The following is a 17,139-nucleotide window of genomic DNA, read 5'->3' on the forward strand; positions in this document are numbered from 1 at the left end:
TTAGTGTCTTTATGAGAAAAGACACCAGAGAGCTTGTTTCTCTCCCTCTCTCTCTCAGACTCCCCCATCTCTCTCTTTCTCACTCTCTCTTTCTCTCCATCCCTCACTCTATCTCTATCTCATTCTCTCTCTGTCTCTCATTCTTTCTCTCTCTGCCACACTCAGAGGAAAGGCCATGTGAGGACCAAGTACTGTCTATAAGCCAGTAAGGGAGCTCTCACCTGAAACTAAACCCTGCAGGAAACTTGATCTTGGACTTTAACCCTGCAGGAAACTTGATTTTGGACTTTCCCACCTCCAGAACTAGGAGAAAATACATTTCTATTGCTCAAGCCACAGTTGGTGGTATTTTGTTAACGGCAGCCCCAGCCAACTAATACAATATCCACAACACTGTGGTAGGCTAACGTGTTAGCTTGCGAGTAGGGTAAAATTGAGATTCTTCATATTTCTTGACAAGAGGGAAAGCATTAAATCTTTACCTATTAAGTATAATGTTTGCTATGAGATTTTTGTAGACATTTTTAATCAAATTGAGGAAGTTCTCCTCAATTTTCAATTTGCTAAGAGTTTTTAATATAATTGGATGCTGCATTCTGTCAAATGCATCTGCTGATGTGGTCATTTTTTCTCCTTTATTCTGCTAATATAGTGAATTACACTGATTGATTTTTGAATGTTAAACCAATCTGGTATTACTGGAATAAACCTTACATAGTCATGATGTCACATAAATATGTATGCATTGCTATACTCATTTTGCTAATATTTTGTTAAAGATTATTATTATTATTAAGGAATCTGTGTTCATGAGGGATATTTGTCCATTAATTTTTTTTTCTTATATTGTCTTTTTCTCATTTTTGGTATTAGGGTAATGCTGACCTCATAGAATTGGTTAGAAAGTTTTCTCACCTTCTTTGTTTTATGGAAAAGTTTATATTAGTCAGTTCAGATTGCCATCACAAAATATCATAGACTGGGTGGCTCAAATAACAAAAATTAATTTTCTCACTTTTTTGGAGACTGGAAGTCCAAAATCAAGGTGCCAGCATGGTCAAGTTCTGATGGGAATCCTCTTCCTGGCTTGCAGATGTTTACCTCTCCTCTGTGTCCTCAAATGGCAGAGAGAGAGAGAGAGAGAGAGCGAGCAATGGAGAGAGAGAAAGAGAGAGGCTCTATGGTGTTTATTCTCTAATCCCATAATAGGCCCCACCCTCATGACCTCATCTAAACTTAATTACTCCCAAAGATCCCCTTCCCAAATACCAAATACCAATATTAGGGTTCAGGGTTTAAACATCTGGATCTGGGAGGGGGGGTACAATTTATTCCATTGCAGAGTTTGAGTAGAATTGCTATTATTTCATTCTTAAATGTTTAATAGAATTTATGAACAAAATCACCTGAGTTTTCTTTGTGTAAATGTTTTAATTACAAATTGAGTTTCTTTGCTAAATAGAGAGCTATTAACACTTTTCTAGCTATTCTTGAATCAGTTGTGGCAATCTGATTCTTTCAAGAAATTTCCATTTCATCTAAATTATTAAGTTTGTTGGGACAAAGTTATTCATATTTTCTTACCATCTTTTTTTTATTATCTTTAACATCTATAGTTAGGGCCTCACCTTATCCCTGAGATTAGTAATTAGTATTTTTTTAAAATGAATCCAGCTAGGAGTTTTGTTGTAGCTTTTGATGAATAATTTTTTCTGTCACCTCTTTCACTGATTTCTGCTTTTATCTTTATACTTCTTTTCCTTTCTACTTACATTGTGTTTCCCCTGTTCTGTTTTCCAGCTTCTTTTTTTTATGTTTATTTATTTATTTTGAAAGAGAAAGAGAGAGAATGAGAGAGAGAGAATCCCAAACAGACTCTGCACTGTCAGCACAGAGTCCAATGAGGGGCTCGATCCCAAGAACTACGAGATCATGACCGGAGCTGAAATCAAGAGTTAGATGCTTACCAACTGAGCCACCAAGGTGCCCATGTTTTCCAGCTTCTTAAGGTGTAACCTTAAATAATTGATTTCAGACATTTCTTTTTTTTTCTAATATAAACATTTAAAGCTATAAATTGCCCTTTAAGCACTGCTTTAGCTATCTCCCACAGATTTTGACGTGGTGTATTTCTTACTATCATTCATTTAGAAGTATTTTGTAATTCCTCTGATTGCTTCTTTAATATATGATCCTTTAAAAAAATGCTCAATTTCCAAATCTTTGTAGTTTTTTTGTTATTTTATTGTTATTGATTTCTAATTTCGTTTTATAGAGATCAGAAAACATATTCTATATACCTCCCATCCTTTTAAATGTATTGGAACTTTATGGCCCAGAAAGTTTCCATCTTGTACCACATACCATGTGCACTTGAAAAGAATGTGTAGTCTACAGTTGTTGGAGGTAGTATTCTATAAACATCAATTAGGTCAAGGTAGTTGTTATTTCAAACTTGATTACGATTTTTGTTTCTGGTTTCCTTGCCTAGACCAGGGAAAACAAAAACAAAATTTGAGCTGCTTTGATCATTATATAAGAACATAAAATTATATAAAGCACGTGGTATATGCAACTTTTAAAAATGCCAGTTACCTTTCTCTTATGTGGCCCCTAAACCCTATGCCAGTCTCTCCCTGAGGCCTGATGATCAGTCAAGATGAATTTAGTGAAAGGACAGACAGAGCTCCAAAAATGGAGGTATGCTTTTCCTGGCCCCTGCTCCCTCCCCCCAGTCATCAGACTCTGACCTCACTAGGCTTTGACACATGGTCCTATCTTATCTGCTGGCTGTCTTAAAAAATAGTTGAGTAGAGTACCAGAGGATTTGTCAGGAAGCTGGGGCCAGAGAGCATCAGCCCTGTATGTTGCAGGTGCCACAAGTACCTTAACTCTATATCCTTTTTCCATGATGGACATCACTAAATGGTCCCAGCACTTCCTCTCAGAATCCGTGGGTGGTCCCCAGTAGTCATCTTCTCCTCCTTCTTTATTAATCTGTTATTTAAATAGATCCCACACCTCTTAGCTGGGCATGTGGCCTCTCAGACAAGAACTACATGGCTTCCCAACCTCTTCGGCAGGAAAGTGTGGCTATGTAATGAAGGTCTGCCCAATGGAAGTGAAGAATAGGGACGTGTGCAACTTTCTTGTTATGCGCTTACAGTGAAGAGGTATGCGATCCCCTCCCCCTCCTCTGGCTAGAATGCAGATAGGGTATTCATGAGCCATCATCTTGGAGCATCAAGGTAGAAGAAGTTTTGTAGCAGGATTCTTGCACAGAGAGTCGTGACACTAGGGCTTTTTTTTTCCAGGAAGCAACTTTCTTCATGTTGGCACTGCTCAGTTGGGTTCGTACCTGAAGAACTGAGCCCCAAACGCCATGTGGCATAGTTTTTTACACATTTTCTACTTTTTTGTCTCCCATATGTGGTAACATACACAAATATGCAGTCTGATTAAGTGGTTTCATGTTACAAGGTTTTGAGGGATGTTGTCATGTATGCATAGCCAGGTTGCCTCGAGGTGTTTTGTTTTGTTTTGTTTTGTTTTGTTTCTCCTTAGGGAGGTGACCCTACCACAGTTTGAGTTCTTGGCAACCTTGAGAGTGAGGGAAAGAAGGCAGTCTCACTTGTCCCAGATAACCCACTGTAAGATTTTTAGGTGGGAATAAAATACACTTCAATCTTATGTAAGCCACTTTATTTTGGGGTCTCTCTGTTACAGGAGTCTAAGTGGAATTCTGACTGATAGTGAAGCTTTCCCACCACATAAGGCCAGATTAGCATTAATACCAATAGATTAGTATTTCTCTTGAGACCTAGTCATCATCCTGATTTAAGCTTTAGATCCCAACTGGGTAGACTATCATCTCTGTGAGGCCAGGAGCAGTATTTGTCTTGTTCATCTCCAAATGTCTCGCATCCAGGTCAATGCCTGGGTCCCAGTAAGGACTTAATAAACATACGTTGAACAAATATGTGAATAAATAAACCTTGTCCTTCACAAGATGTAACATTAGCCATACCACCTCCTCTTGGAATTAGAATAAAGTTCATTAAAAAAAAAAAGTTGGCATGGGGCGCACCTGGGTGACTCAGTCAGTTAAGCATCCAACTCTTGATTTCGGCTCAGGTCATGATCTCATGGTTTGTGAGATTGAGTCCCAAGTCAGGCTCCACACCAACAGTGTAGAGTCTGCTTGGGATTCTCTCTTCCCCTCCCCTGCTTGCTCTCTCTCTCAAAATAAATAAATAAACATTAAAAAAACAAATAACTGTCCACTACATCACCTTATGCCCACTATGACAAAGCACAGGGAAAAATTTGGTCAAGTTTCATGACCAAAACAATCCTCATGTCTCCTAAGCAAAATTCCCCAAGATTTAAAAACTGCTAGGCCACTGCTAAAGTTATGATGTATCGTTCTTTGGATGCCAGGAAACTGAGCCTTGACCTTGGACTGCATTATTGCAAATGTATAACACCCTTGGCAGATGCAATATCGGGCTGGGTAGATCCCACCTTCAGGGCTCAGGTACCCATTCCCCCAGCTGCTCAGTGTTGCCTGCTAGCTGCTCACCAATGAATCCTCCCCTAGGCTTTCCAGAAAAAATACAGGACACTCAGTTAAATGATAATTTCAGATGAACAACATATCCTTCTTTTTAAAAAAGTGTAAGTATATTCCATGTAATATTTGGGACATACTTATATATGCTAAAGAAGGATTTGTTGGTAATCTGAAATTTGAGCTTCCCTGGGCATCTCGTATATTTATTCACTCAGCCTGACAACTCTACCTCTGGCTGAAGAGATCTACTTTGCCCAATGTCGTACTATGCCCCCCAGCAGCCCACATCCAAAGACTGATCCATGTAGGAGTGGAATGGCTTGGCTTTGCCCCAATTCCATTTTCATTCCACTTCTGGTTGTAGTGATTGAATCATGGCCCAGCTTCTACTCCTTCCCAGTCCTGCCATTTATCCTTCTCTTTTACAAGTGTAGGTCCCAAGAGCACCCCTAATAAACTCCTTTTTTAATGTTTTCATTTATTTTTGCAACTGTGCGCACATGCAAGAGGGAGCAGGGGAGAGGCAGAGAGAGAGAAAGACAGAAGATATGAAGCAGACTCCTCGCTCTCTGCAGAGAACCCAATGCGGGGCTCGATCCCACAAACCGTGAGATCATGACCTGAGCCGAAGTTGGACACTTAACCAACTGAGCCACCCAGGCGCCCCATAAACTTCCTGATGCTAATGTCCTCGGACTCTGTTTCATGGGGAGCCAGGCCTGAGAGGGGACCTTTCAGACACAACCTTCCTCACTGGTTTTGTCTCCTTTACCCCTTTTTCCTTTTATCTGTGCTTCCTAAGGTATTTTATTCTCTTTTAATATATATATTTTTGTAAGGCCTTCCAGATTCTCTTATGGAAATATATATATATATATATATATATATATATATATATATATCTCTGCATGAGAGATAGCCAGAAAGCACCCTGGAGGAGGAATCCCAGATCTTGCCCTGCCCCCACAAGTACCACCTGTGATGGAAATAAGTCACATGGCATCTCTAAAGCATCTAAAAGAGCACGGTTTGCAAGGTTTGCCCTCATAGACTTTCTGCACAAGGGCTGGCTGTTGGAGGGCTATGCACAGGGAACGCCAGTAAACGACTCTAGTTTGGGCTGGGCCTGGACTCCAAACTCACTGACTCCTTACTGGCAGCCTCAGGAGGGAGAGCAACTCCCTGCATTCCCATGAGATGGAAGCCAGCATTCTGCCAGTGATGGGCATCCTCTGGCTGGTGTGATGCTGCCTTCTTGCATCTCTCTGCACTAATCCTGTGCTGATACCCTGATACATCTTAAGAGATCATTGAAATGAGCAGGGAAGAGATGCCTCAGCTCCCTGGAAAAGCAGGAAAGGTGCTGAGCTCCTGCTTAAACCTCAGAGCCAAGCACCCACCTGGGATGCAAAGGGCGCTTAAAGATGGTAGAAATGAGCTCAAGGTATCCCAAAGGAGCTGGCTACCAGAAACGCTGTGCAGAAAGGGACTCAGGGGACAGTGGTGGTGCTGGAGCTGGCAGGCTGCCATCTGGGCAGCTCTGACACTCCCCCCAGCCCGGGACACAGGCAGCACCAGTGTGGTGGGCTGCCCAGGCTTGACTGTGACGGCCTCAACCTTGGCACACATAGAATTCCCTGGGGACCAATAAATCTCTTCAAGTGGACCAGGCAGCAGCGCTTCCGAAAGTTCCCCAGGTGTGGGTACAGGCACCTCTACAGACCGGCTCTGCTGCCTAGACCAAGTCTTCCTTTCCTCATTGGTAGCAGAGGTACAACCTGCTATGGTTGAGTTGAGTGCCCCAGAAAGATGCTGAAGTCCTAACCCCGGGCACCTGTGAATGTGGCCACATTGAGAACTGAAGCCTTTACAGATGTAATCACATCAAGTTGAGGTCATTAGGGTGGATCCCTAATCCAATATGACCAGGGTCCTTATAAAAGGGGGAATTGGAACACAGAGAGCTGTTCACAGGGAGAACGGCATGTGAAGACTGGCATCTTGCTGCCACCACAAGCCCAGGAACTTCCAGAAGCTGGGAGAGGGTCCCGGAGCAGATCCTTCACTACTGCCTTCAGAGGGAGTGTGGCCCTGTTGGTGCCTTGATCTTACACTTCTGGCCTTCAGAAATGTGAGACAATACATTTCTATTGTGCAAGCCACCAGTGTGTGGTACTTTGTCACGACAGCCCTAGCAAATCAATACACCACCCTAAAGGGGTTTTATAAGACTTCAGAGTAAAGTATATAAAGCCTCTGACATAAACATAGGCACTCAGTAAATTATGATGATAAAGTTACTGTACTTTTCTAAGTCTGTATTTCTTTACATAATGTGGCTGTGTGGCTATGGATAAATTACATCATCTCTCTGTGTCTCAGTTTTCTAATCTGTAGAAGGGGCCGAAGTGAGAGCACCTATGTCCACAGTGAGTTCTCGAAAATAGGATTGTGATGATGATGATACACAGTGAGAGGAAAGGACTAGATAATCCTTCTAGAAACATCGCTGGCTAGAAAACCAACCCACAACTGCTTTCAACATGGTGGAACAAATAAAAACTTCTCTGATTTTTCTGCAGGTTGGATACAGAGTGAAACTTGTAGGGAAGATTGTTTTGGAGGTGCAGGCAGAGGAGTCTGTGTCCAAGGAGCCCTCAGGTGCCTCTGACATTGGGTCCCGGGACTCATCTCTGAGATGACAACTGCTGCCTGGTCTGGGGTTTGTCCCTTGATGGGTTCTCACTCTGGGGATTGTGATTGTTACCGCTCAAGAGACAATCAGATCCAAGTAGGTCTTAGTATGAGGGGTGCCCAGGGCAGAGACAGATAGCCCTGAGGAGCTGTCACCTGCAATGGGACCCTCAAGCTCCTTGGGAAGCCAGGGACAGCAGGGGTCTGTGAAGCACCACCCTACTCATTGTGCTGAGCAACCCAAGGGGGCACTGGGAATGATGAAGGTGACAGTGACAATGTCTGAGTCTTCCTGTGATTGGACAACCAGACTAGCCCATACATACCAAGCTTGGGAGGCCAAGAGGATAAATCTGCCCTTTTTTATTGATGCCTTCGCCTTGTCCTCCCAGAGAAATCTGATTATCTGGGCTATGCTGGCAGATGTCAAAATGAAATGTTTGCTTCCAGGTCCCTACCTGGGGTTCGGCGGCTGGGACTGGCTCCTGCTTTCCTGTCAACAAACCATCATTAATCCCTCTCTCTTACAGTCGATATCTGATGTCACTTTCCCTGGTTTATGTGGCTCGGTGACCTTCCTTTATTTTGTTCCTAATAAAGACAGCTCCAATGGGGCCGAGCCAGCTGCAAGCCCTTTAATTCAGAGGGTATTAAATCAGAGGGAGCCTTCTGGGACAGCCAGCACCTCCTGGGGTCAGCGCCATGGGGCTCTGTCCACCTGTTGCTCAGGCCACCTACAGTGTATTCATGTGGCTGGGATGTGGTCCTTGCTCCTCTCTTGGTAGGAGTTTCTTACTTTCTCTTGGTAAGTAGCTTTCAAGGTTTCAGCTCAGCTGCCCCCAAGGGGCATCCTGGACTCCAGGGTTATAACTTCTCTAGGTGCCCTTGCTACACACACACAGAGTCCACCCTCACTTCACCAATTCTGTCTCCCAAAGCCGAAAGCTTCTTACCATAATGGCTAAGACACAGAGGTTCTCAACCCTGGTTACATATTAGTATCACCAGGGGAGCTTTAAAAAATACAGATGTCTGGAGAAGAACTTTACCAAGCACTTTACAAAAGAGGCTACCTAAATGGACAATAAACATGTCCAGGTACTCAGCTTCACTAGCCATCGGGGAAATGCAGAATGAAATACAGTGGGATCCCACCGCACCCCTCATAGGCTTCCTAAAATGAAAAGCACAGTTGATACCAAGACCTAGCCTGGGTGTAAAGACACCAGGATTCTCACATGCTGCTGGTGGGAATATAAATGGGGCAATCACAGCAGAAACTCCTTGGCAGTGTCTCAACTAAATGTACACATACCTCCTGACCCAGCACCTCCCTAAGGGTGTAACCTCAGACAGGCACACACATGTCCACCAAAAAGCCCATGTAAGAATGTTCATGGCAGCATTCTTTGAAGTAAGCCAAGCCAGAGATGATTCTTGTGCTCATCAATCAGAGAACTGATAGAGGTGGCATGTTCATACAATAAGATTCGAGAGCACGATGAGAATGGACAAATGTAATGACAAGCCACAGCATGGATGCCTCCCACAGGTGTAATTTTCAAGAATGAGGCCAGACAGGGGCGCCTGGGTGGCGCAGTCGGTTAAGCGTCCGACTTCAGCCAGGTCACGATCTCGCGGTCCGTGAGTTCAAGCCCCGCGTCGGGCTCTGGGCTGATGGCTCAGAGCCTGGAGCCTGTTTCCCATTCTGTGTCTCCCTCTCTCTCTGCCCCTCTCCCGTTCATGCTCTGTCTCTCTCTGTCCCAAAAATAAATAAACGTTGGAAAAAAAAAATTAAAAAAAAAAAAAAAAAAAGAATGAGGCCAGACATGCCTCACAAATGGGCAGAGCCAATCTCAGATGTCAGATGTGGGGATATTGGTTAACTTTAGGGGGAGATGGGGAGGGGCCAAGGAGGATTCCAAGTGGCTGGCAATGCTCTGTTTCTTGAATTGGGTGCTAGTTACGTGAGTACATGAGTGTATCCAGTTTGTGAACATTCATCAAGCATGTACATTTAGCATTCATAGACTTTTCTAGAAGAATGTTAGATTTCAACAGACTTAAAAAAAATACCAATGTCCAGACTCTATCTGCAGAGATTCTGATTCCATTAGTCTGAGCTTCAGTCCTGGCATGGGTATTTTGAAGTCCAAATGTACAGCCAGGGCAGAGAATCCTGGATTTTGAGGGTGGGGGTTTGGAGTCTGAGGCAGTAAGCTTAGAAGACTTCCATAAACGTGCTTATGTGAGTTACTGAGTCTCACTGGATCTGTGCTGGCAGTGTTTTATTTTTTTTTTTTCCTTTGGGCCTTAGTTTCTCCTGGGGTAACATGAATGAGTTGGACAAAAGAGCCAATGTTCTTCCTATTCAAGAGATACCATTATGGACCTCTGAGAACCCATCAGGGCTACAGAGACCCACCTTCTTTGGCTGTGCAACACCCCCCCTTCCCCCGCCACAATCCATGTCCTGGAGTCCTGGATGTCAAGGTAGAGCCATTTTGGCTGATGGAACTGGAGTAGGTCCCCTGAGCCCTGGAGGTCTCTGTGCTCCATGGAGGCTGAAGCTCAGGTAAGAGAAGGGAGCCCACACTGATTTTATAAACCCTAAGCCTGACTTCTCCACCTCTCCTTTCCCAGGGAGAAAATGGGTGGGACAAAGAGTGCATGGGGAAGCGCCAGTTTCCCCCTCTGCCCAGGGATCTTTCTCAGCCTTTGATGTTCCTAACTTCTTAGCACCCCAAGCCGAACCCCAAAGACCTTCAGCTCTGGATTTTCTCAGCCAGTCGGGAAGGGGGAAAGGCACTCATTCTTCACTTCCCCACCCACGTCCAGGTGTCAGGAACTATACACAGGTAGAGAGCTTGGAACCCCACAGGTTTAACTGGAACATTCTAGCTTCATTAAGCAAGCGGAAAGGGAGCCAAAGAAAGTCGGTAGGCAGATGTTGCAAGGCTATTCTGCCTTGAGAAAATGCCATGCCCCTAGCGGGGAAGGAGGCAGGGGGCCAAGCTCAAAAGTTTCCTGCCCCTCTGAGTTTGCTGAGGACTTTGTTCCTACATTAGTCATCAGAATGCTTAAGAATATGACAGCTTGGGGGCACCTGGGTGGCTCAGTTGGTTGAGGGTCCGACTTCAGCTCAGGTCATGATCTCATGGTTTGTGAGTTAGAGCCCTGTGCTCAAACATCAGGCTCTGTGCTGACAGCTCAGAGCCTGAGCCTGCTTCAGATTCTGTGTCTCCCTCTCTCTGTCCCTCACCTGCTCATGCCCTCTCTCTCTCTCTCTCTCCCTCAAATATAAACATTAAAAAAACTTAAAAAAAAAAGAATATGACAGCTCAGTTCCCAGATAGGGGAATGGGGGGCAAATGGCTGTGGGGTTCAGCTGCCAATCAGCTGATAGAGCAGATGTCTGAGGAGGTGAGCCTTTCCTCACTGACTTTCTCCGGAAGCCAAGAAGCATGGGTGGTGGCCAGAGACTGTAACACTGCCCCAGGCCTGGCCTCTGGGGCTAGGGAGGGCCTGGGGGGTTCAAGGAGGGCCAGTCCCTTTAGTGACCTGCAATGCATAGTTTCCCCAAAGTCCTCATGCAGCCCATAAGCAAATTTATTCCATTTGTTGAAGTTAAAGAAAATGGCATTATACAATCTCAGCTTTGGTAGCCACTGAAAAGCCCGGCTCTGAAAGAGAAGGAAATCTGTGTTCCAGAGGAGCCAACGTCCTTAACAGCTGGGAGAAGAAAATTTCATCTGCCTGCAAATGCCGTGTGCTGTTGTTTATCGCCCCTGGACCTAAAGTGTTTCAGAGTTTCAAAACTGAAGGACTTTCTGAAGACCCGGTAAAGACAGACAGGTACTCCCTGAAAGTCAGCAAAAGCTTGCCTTGTATATGCTACACATTCTATGTGCATGGAAGGAGAAGAGAATAATAGGGACCAGGTACAGAGAGAGCTACACACAAGGTAACAGCGACTCACACACACACACACACACACGCCCAATAACAAGTGGGGACAAAGAGAGATAGGCACCTCGAAGCAGAGAAGGAACAATAGCATCCCATGCCTTTGGGGTGAGTTATAAACACACGGAGAAGGGTATGAGAGTCATGAACACCACAGGTAAACAGAGGACGTTTGTCTAGGCCACCTCTTCTCCCCCAGTGTTTGGATCCCCTCACTCATTCTCCGCAGAGCCCACAGGTCCAGAGCCTTTTACTCAGCCCCCACCCCCTTGCTCCAGATCCCCGTCCTGGGAGCTACACCGGGATGTGCTGAGTAATTCTCCAAATCCCTATGTCATTTGCACGTATACCCACTTGGCTGGGGTTGAGTCTTCTTACTGTAAGAGACGAGGCGCATGGCTCTAAGCCCACGTGTGGAGAACAGTACAGTAGGGCCAAGTGGTTGGTTGGTTCCCTGAGGGCGGGAGGGCAGAACCATGATCTTCCCTGAATCCCTGACTTGGAAAACACTGCTGGGTTTGGGAGAGGGGTCACTGATGGAAGTACAGGTCCTAAATATATGGGGCTAGACATGCAAGCCACGGGGACAGAGAACACGAGATTCTTCTGATTGGTTAGAGATGGAGATGGAGGGAGGGAGATCCACCTAAGGACCGGTAGTATCAGAGAAGAACTGTTTCTTCTTGGCCTGTGGAGGCATGTCTCTGGGGCCCTGGGGGCAAGACCCCTTGGCTAAAATTCTCTCCCTGGTTTTGGATGTGACTTGAAATCCCTTTGCATCTGTCAGGGTGCTTTGGGCTGTCATTAACAGAGTATCTAATCAAAGTGACACTTACGAATTGCATGACAAAGATTAGAGAAGGGCCATTTCAGTGCTGATTACAGGCATTCCCTGAGTTGAGCTCAGATTCAAGGGGGGAGGACACAGACCCCACACCTTGGTGGGAGCAGTGAGAACAAATTTGAGAAGCAAAACAAAATGGTGAAAATAAACATATATTGTTTTAGACAAGTGAATTTGGTCTTTTTAGATAGCACTCATATGACAATGACCCACTGATCCGCCTTTCAAACCATGCCCTGCTGGGAGTCAGCCAAGATTGCAAGGTTGGACTCATCTGGAGGGAATGGAGCTACGGAAAGGACATTCAAGGGGGCCTCCCCGCTCCCGTGGTTGCTGCCCTCCCCACCTCTTGTGTTCTTTCCCTTCTAGATCACCCGCTAGGCTGAAGGAGCCCCCAGAAGCCCCTCTGCCCTTCTGCTTCCGCCCGCCCTCATGCTATGGCAGTTCTGCCGAATCTATTTGCAGACTCCTTATTACTGCCAAAGCTGCACAGTCTCTGGTGGGGCCTCCTCCTTTGTTGCTCGCAAAGCCTCCTCTGCAGACCTTCCTTTCTCAAACATTCCTATTTATTCTTTCTTTGTATAATATGGGTTCCAGAGCGGCCTCCTCCAGCCAGAGGCCAGCTCTGTTGGAAATCCCAAAGGCCAGCCAACTTGGTGAGGTAGTGAGACATTATCTCCTGCCTTTCCTCTGGGTGGCTTTGACACCCATAACCTTTCATCCATCAGCCTTCCCTGGATGGCTCTCCGCGGCTGGCCTGCCCCCCACTCCAGCTCTGTACTTGTTGAGGGCTCTGGATTCTGGTTCCCACTCCTCGTCCAAGATGGAGTTCTGTTACACCTGGGTTCCAAGAACCCCCTGTATTCAATCAACAACTGAGTCTTAACTACTCGCCACGTACCTGGCACTGTGCTGGACACAAGGACACACAGTCCCAGGCCTGCCCTAGAGGGGTGTGCACGCATAATTGAGAGGCATGGGTAGAAATAAAGATGTGTTATACAGTGTTATTACGGGGGTCTTCATATTTTGAAAGATGTTTCCTGAGCCCCTGCTTTGTGCAGCACACTGTGCTGGGCACTGAGGATACAGCAGTGGCCAAAGCAGATGAAGTTCCTCCCTTGAGAGCTTCAGCCAGAAGTCTGAGTACAGTGTGAGCCAGTAAGGACAGTGACATTCCCCTGAGGGGCTGGGGGTGCACGTAACAGATGTCGGTTCTCTCTCCACTCACTGTCCCAGTTCGTGCCCACAGGGCCCCACTGCCAATGCTTGTGACTTGGCTCAGGGCTTTCTCCTGGCATGCAGGGTGGACCGCAAATGCCAGGGCATTAATGGGCCAGTAGCAGTCAGTGTTGCATAGGAGTGAGAAGGTGAATATCCTGGCGTCCTCATCTTCAGGTGGGACCACCATTGTAGTGTGTTCTACACAGTGGCCAAGAGGTCCTCAGTGGGATGGAGACCCACTTCTCCATAGTAGTAGCCACTCACTGATACCCCAAATTGTCTCCCTCCCCACGCCTGCCTCACATCCCCTTACTCCTGCTGGCACTTCCTGAGCTCGCCTCCTGAATAAACAAACTAATGGCAGCCAAATCTTTGTTCCAGGTTCTGCTTTGGAAAGAACCCCAAGATACACCTACTAACAAGTAGTGGTAGTAGTAGCAGTCCAGTGAGAGCTCACAATGTGCCAGGCCCCTCTTGAATTGCTTGACTTTCCTGATGCATTCCATCTCTACAATGGCTAAGGATGGCAATTTTCTCCACTTCAAAAGGGAGGAAATAGAGTCATGAGAGAGGAAACTGGCACAAGTTTTAGCCCAAATCCAGGATTCCAGGCCCAGTTCTGGACCGAGCTGCTCAGGGTATTGGACTAGAGCCTCAGTTTCCTCTCCTTGCACCACAAGAGGATGCTCCTCGCCCACCCTCCTCACAGGCCTTGTCAAGCTATTGTAAAGGGGTTGTAAAGCTCCAGCAACAGAGAGGGCATGGAAAGCTTTTGGGGAGAAGGAGGCTCAGCGTGAAAAGGAAGGATGAAGAACGTGCTGATCTCTCCCGGGCAGCCGCTCCCAGCCCTGATGATGAGGATTCCATCTAGGAGGGGTGAGATCCCTGTTCCTGCCTCTTTGAATTCCTGAAACAACTTTGGAGTTCACAGCCCTGGGAAGTTTTTCTCCAGAAGTTCTGTCTCTTCTCCAATATCCTAATCTTGTGTTTGTTGATGTGTTTGTTTAAAATTTCCCCCGCGCTCTTTTTGTGGCACCTCCGAGGTGACTGAACATCTCTTTCCAAGCTACCAGCGGCCGGGAGCTCATTGAAGTGGATGATGAAACTTAGCATCTTTTACGAGAAGCGGATGGCCACAGAAACTGCTGACGCTCTGGGTGAAGAACGGAAGGGTTCTGTGGCCTGAATCAGTGGTGACGATGGCAGACAAGTCTTCCCCCTGAAGCAGGGTGTTCTGACCCATGGCCGTGTCCACCCGCTGTTGAGTAAGGTGCCTTCCTGTTACAGACCAAAGAAGACTTGAGAAAGAAAGCGTGAATCTGTTCAGGGTTGCCCTGTGGGTGCTAATCTCAGTGTTCTCAACTTGGTCTTTGTAAAAGAAGGGGGGGGGGTTGTGGAGAAGGATATTTCTGGATTCCCTGATACTACCAGGCCTCTTTTGGCTGGCAGAATCCACAAACATTTCAGTCTCTCTAAAGAAGACAATGTCCTCCAGTGTGAGAGCTCCTAAACACAGAGGTAAGAAGCTCAGGACCAAAGCGCCCAAGATTCAGTGTCTTGTGAATCCACATGTCCTCCAACAAAAAGGTCGGTGTATTGCTTTGAAGAAACAGTGTGCTAAGAAAAGTAGGGAACAGGCCACAGAATACGCTAAACCTTTGGCCAAGAGAATGAAGGAGGCCAAAGAAAAACACCAGGAACAGGTTGTTAAGAGACGGAGGCTGTCCTCTCTGAAAGCTTCCACCTCTAAGTCCAGTCAAAAATGAGGTTTTCTAAGAGTGACAAATAAATAGGATCAGATATCAAAAAATAAGTGAAATAAAATAAAATAAAATAGAATAAAATAAAATAAATAAAAATAAAAATAAAATAAAAATAAAAATAAAATAAAATAAAATAAAATAAATAAAAATAAAATCCCCCCTTCAGCCTGGGGCTCCCTGAAGGCAGGGCTGTGTCTCCTCCCTCAGACTGGGGCTCCCTGAGGGCAGGGCTGTGTTTCCCCTCTCAGACTGGGGCTCCCTGAGGGCAGGGCTGTGTCTCCCCCTCAGACTGGGGCTCCCTGAGGGCAGGGTTGAGTCTTCCCCCTCAGACTATGGCTCCCTGGGGGTAGGGCTGTGTCTCCCCCTCAGACTGGGGCTCCCTGAGGACAGGGATGTGTCTCTCCCCTCAGACAGGGGCTCCCTGAGGGCAGGGCTGTGTCTGCCCTCAGACTGTGGCTTCTGATGGCAGGGCTGTGTCCCCCCTCCTCAGACTGGGGCTCCCTGAGGCCAGGACTGTGTCTCCCTCCTCAGACTGGGGCTCCCTGAGGGCAGGGCTGTGTCTCCCCCCTCACACTGGGGCTCCCTGAGGGCAGGGCTGTGTCTCCCCCTCAGACTGGGGCTCCCTGAGGGCCGGGCTGTTTGTCTCTCCCTCTGCACAGTCCCAATATTGGTCCTGATTATGGGCAGCTGTAGGAGAAATCTTCAGGCTAGGCAATCCTACCTCAGATCCAAGAACCTCTGAGCAGCTCTGGGGACTGGGGAGTGAGGAGGCTGGATCTTGACCCCGACTGGTAGGGAGCAGAGAGTCCAAGTGTTAACTGAGGATGTCCTCATTCTGTTAGTGTAACTTTCCACTTGACTTATTTATAGTCCACACAGGGTGATTTACTGGCAGTGGTTCTGCCACATCCTGGGATCTCCGTTGGGGCAGGGGCTGGGGGAGAAGAGGGGTGGGGTGGAGAAGGAAAGAGATGGGATCTCCAGGACAGAGGCTAAGTGAAATGTACCCTGGGCCCCCCAGTTCCCAGGTTCCCACAAGAAGCTATATGGGCCAATCTGAGCTATTTCACGTCATGTTTTCATACCCAAAGTTTTGGTACAGGATGTATTTCTGGAGGATGAAATTCAATTCTGCCTGGAGGCTTGGCCTGGCCCAAATCACAAGTGGATAAGACATGTTTTTGGCTACAGGCCTTACCTCTCTAGGCCCTCCATTGTAGGGTCTGGCCTGCCTGTTCTTTTCCATCCCCCAACCTCAGCGCCCCGTCCCGTTAGTCCTGGTCATCCTATGCTAACGTTGGGTCCTCCAGATGCCCACCATCTGCTGAGCACAATTCCTTAAGTGGGTCAATCCTAGGGAAACTCACTGAGCACTCATGCTACACCAGGCTCTGTTCTGAGCAGTTCACACACACTAACTAACCTTAGAATGGTTATAACCCCATTTTACAGATTTGGAAAGTGAGGAACAAGGAAATTAGGTGATGTGCCCAAGGTCACACGGCTGTCAGTGGCAGAGAAGCCTGGCACCCAGGCGGTCTGCTCCTGGTGGTAACAGGGGATTTAGGCTCCCCCTACTACCTGCCAGCCCCCTTCCCTCCCCAGATCTGGCTCTCACCTCCCCTTCCTCCAAGCAGCCAGCATCTTGGGCTATGCTGCAACCTTCTCTTGTCTACAAAGTTTACCTGGGGTTGTCTGTATTCCCTGCTAGCCTGCAGGCACCCTGAGGGCAGGCACTTCCCAGCTGCGGCCAGAGGACCTGTCACGTAGGAGCTGCTCCAGTGTGCTTGTGGGACGGATGAAAAAGTGATTGGGGGGCAAGTTGTCACCTGAGCAGCGGGCTTCTCTGTTTACGTAGGTTTCCCCGGTCACAGAGTGAGGCCCCAGACCGGGTGCCTGCACGGGTGTGGGCGCGCACATATGTGAGCATGTCTGTCCCCCTGTGTGGGCAAGTGCACGTCTATGCGCACAGGTGCGCATGCGTAGGTGCGCGCATGTGCATGAATGCATGCGCCTGTGTGGGCTATGCTGGGAGCCGGCTGTGCTGTGTGGCCTGAGTCTCTCAGCAGCTTAAT

The 17,139-nt window shown here is 47.0% G+C and overlaps 1 pseudogene; it reads left to right on the top strand.

The window, feature by feature from the left end:
* The first annotated feature begins 14,348 nt into the window (after nucleotides 1-14,348).
* On the top strand, nucleotides 14,349-15,067 carry LOC115514914 (annotated as a pseudogene).
* The last annotated feature ends 2,072 nt before the right edge of the window (nucleotides 15,068-17,139 follow it).

The sequence above is a fragment of the Lynx canadensis genome, chromosome B2 (assembly GCF_007474595.2).
Source record: "Lynx canadensis isolate LIC74 chromosome B2, mLynCan4.pri.v2, whole genome shotgun sequence".
Classification (NCBI taxonomy): domain Eukaryota; kingdom Metazoa; phylum Chordata; class Mammalia; order Carnivora; family Felidae; genus Lynx; species Lynx canadensis.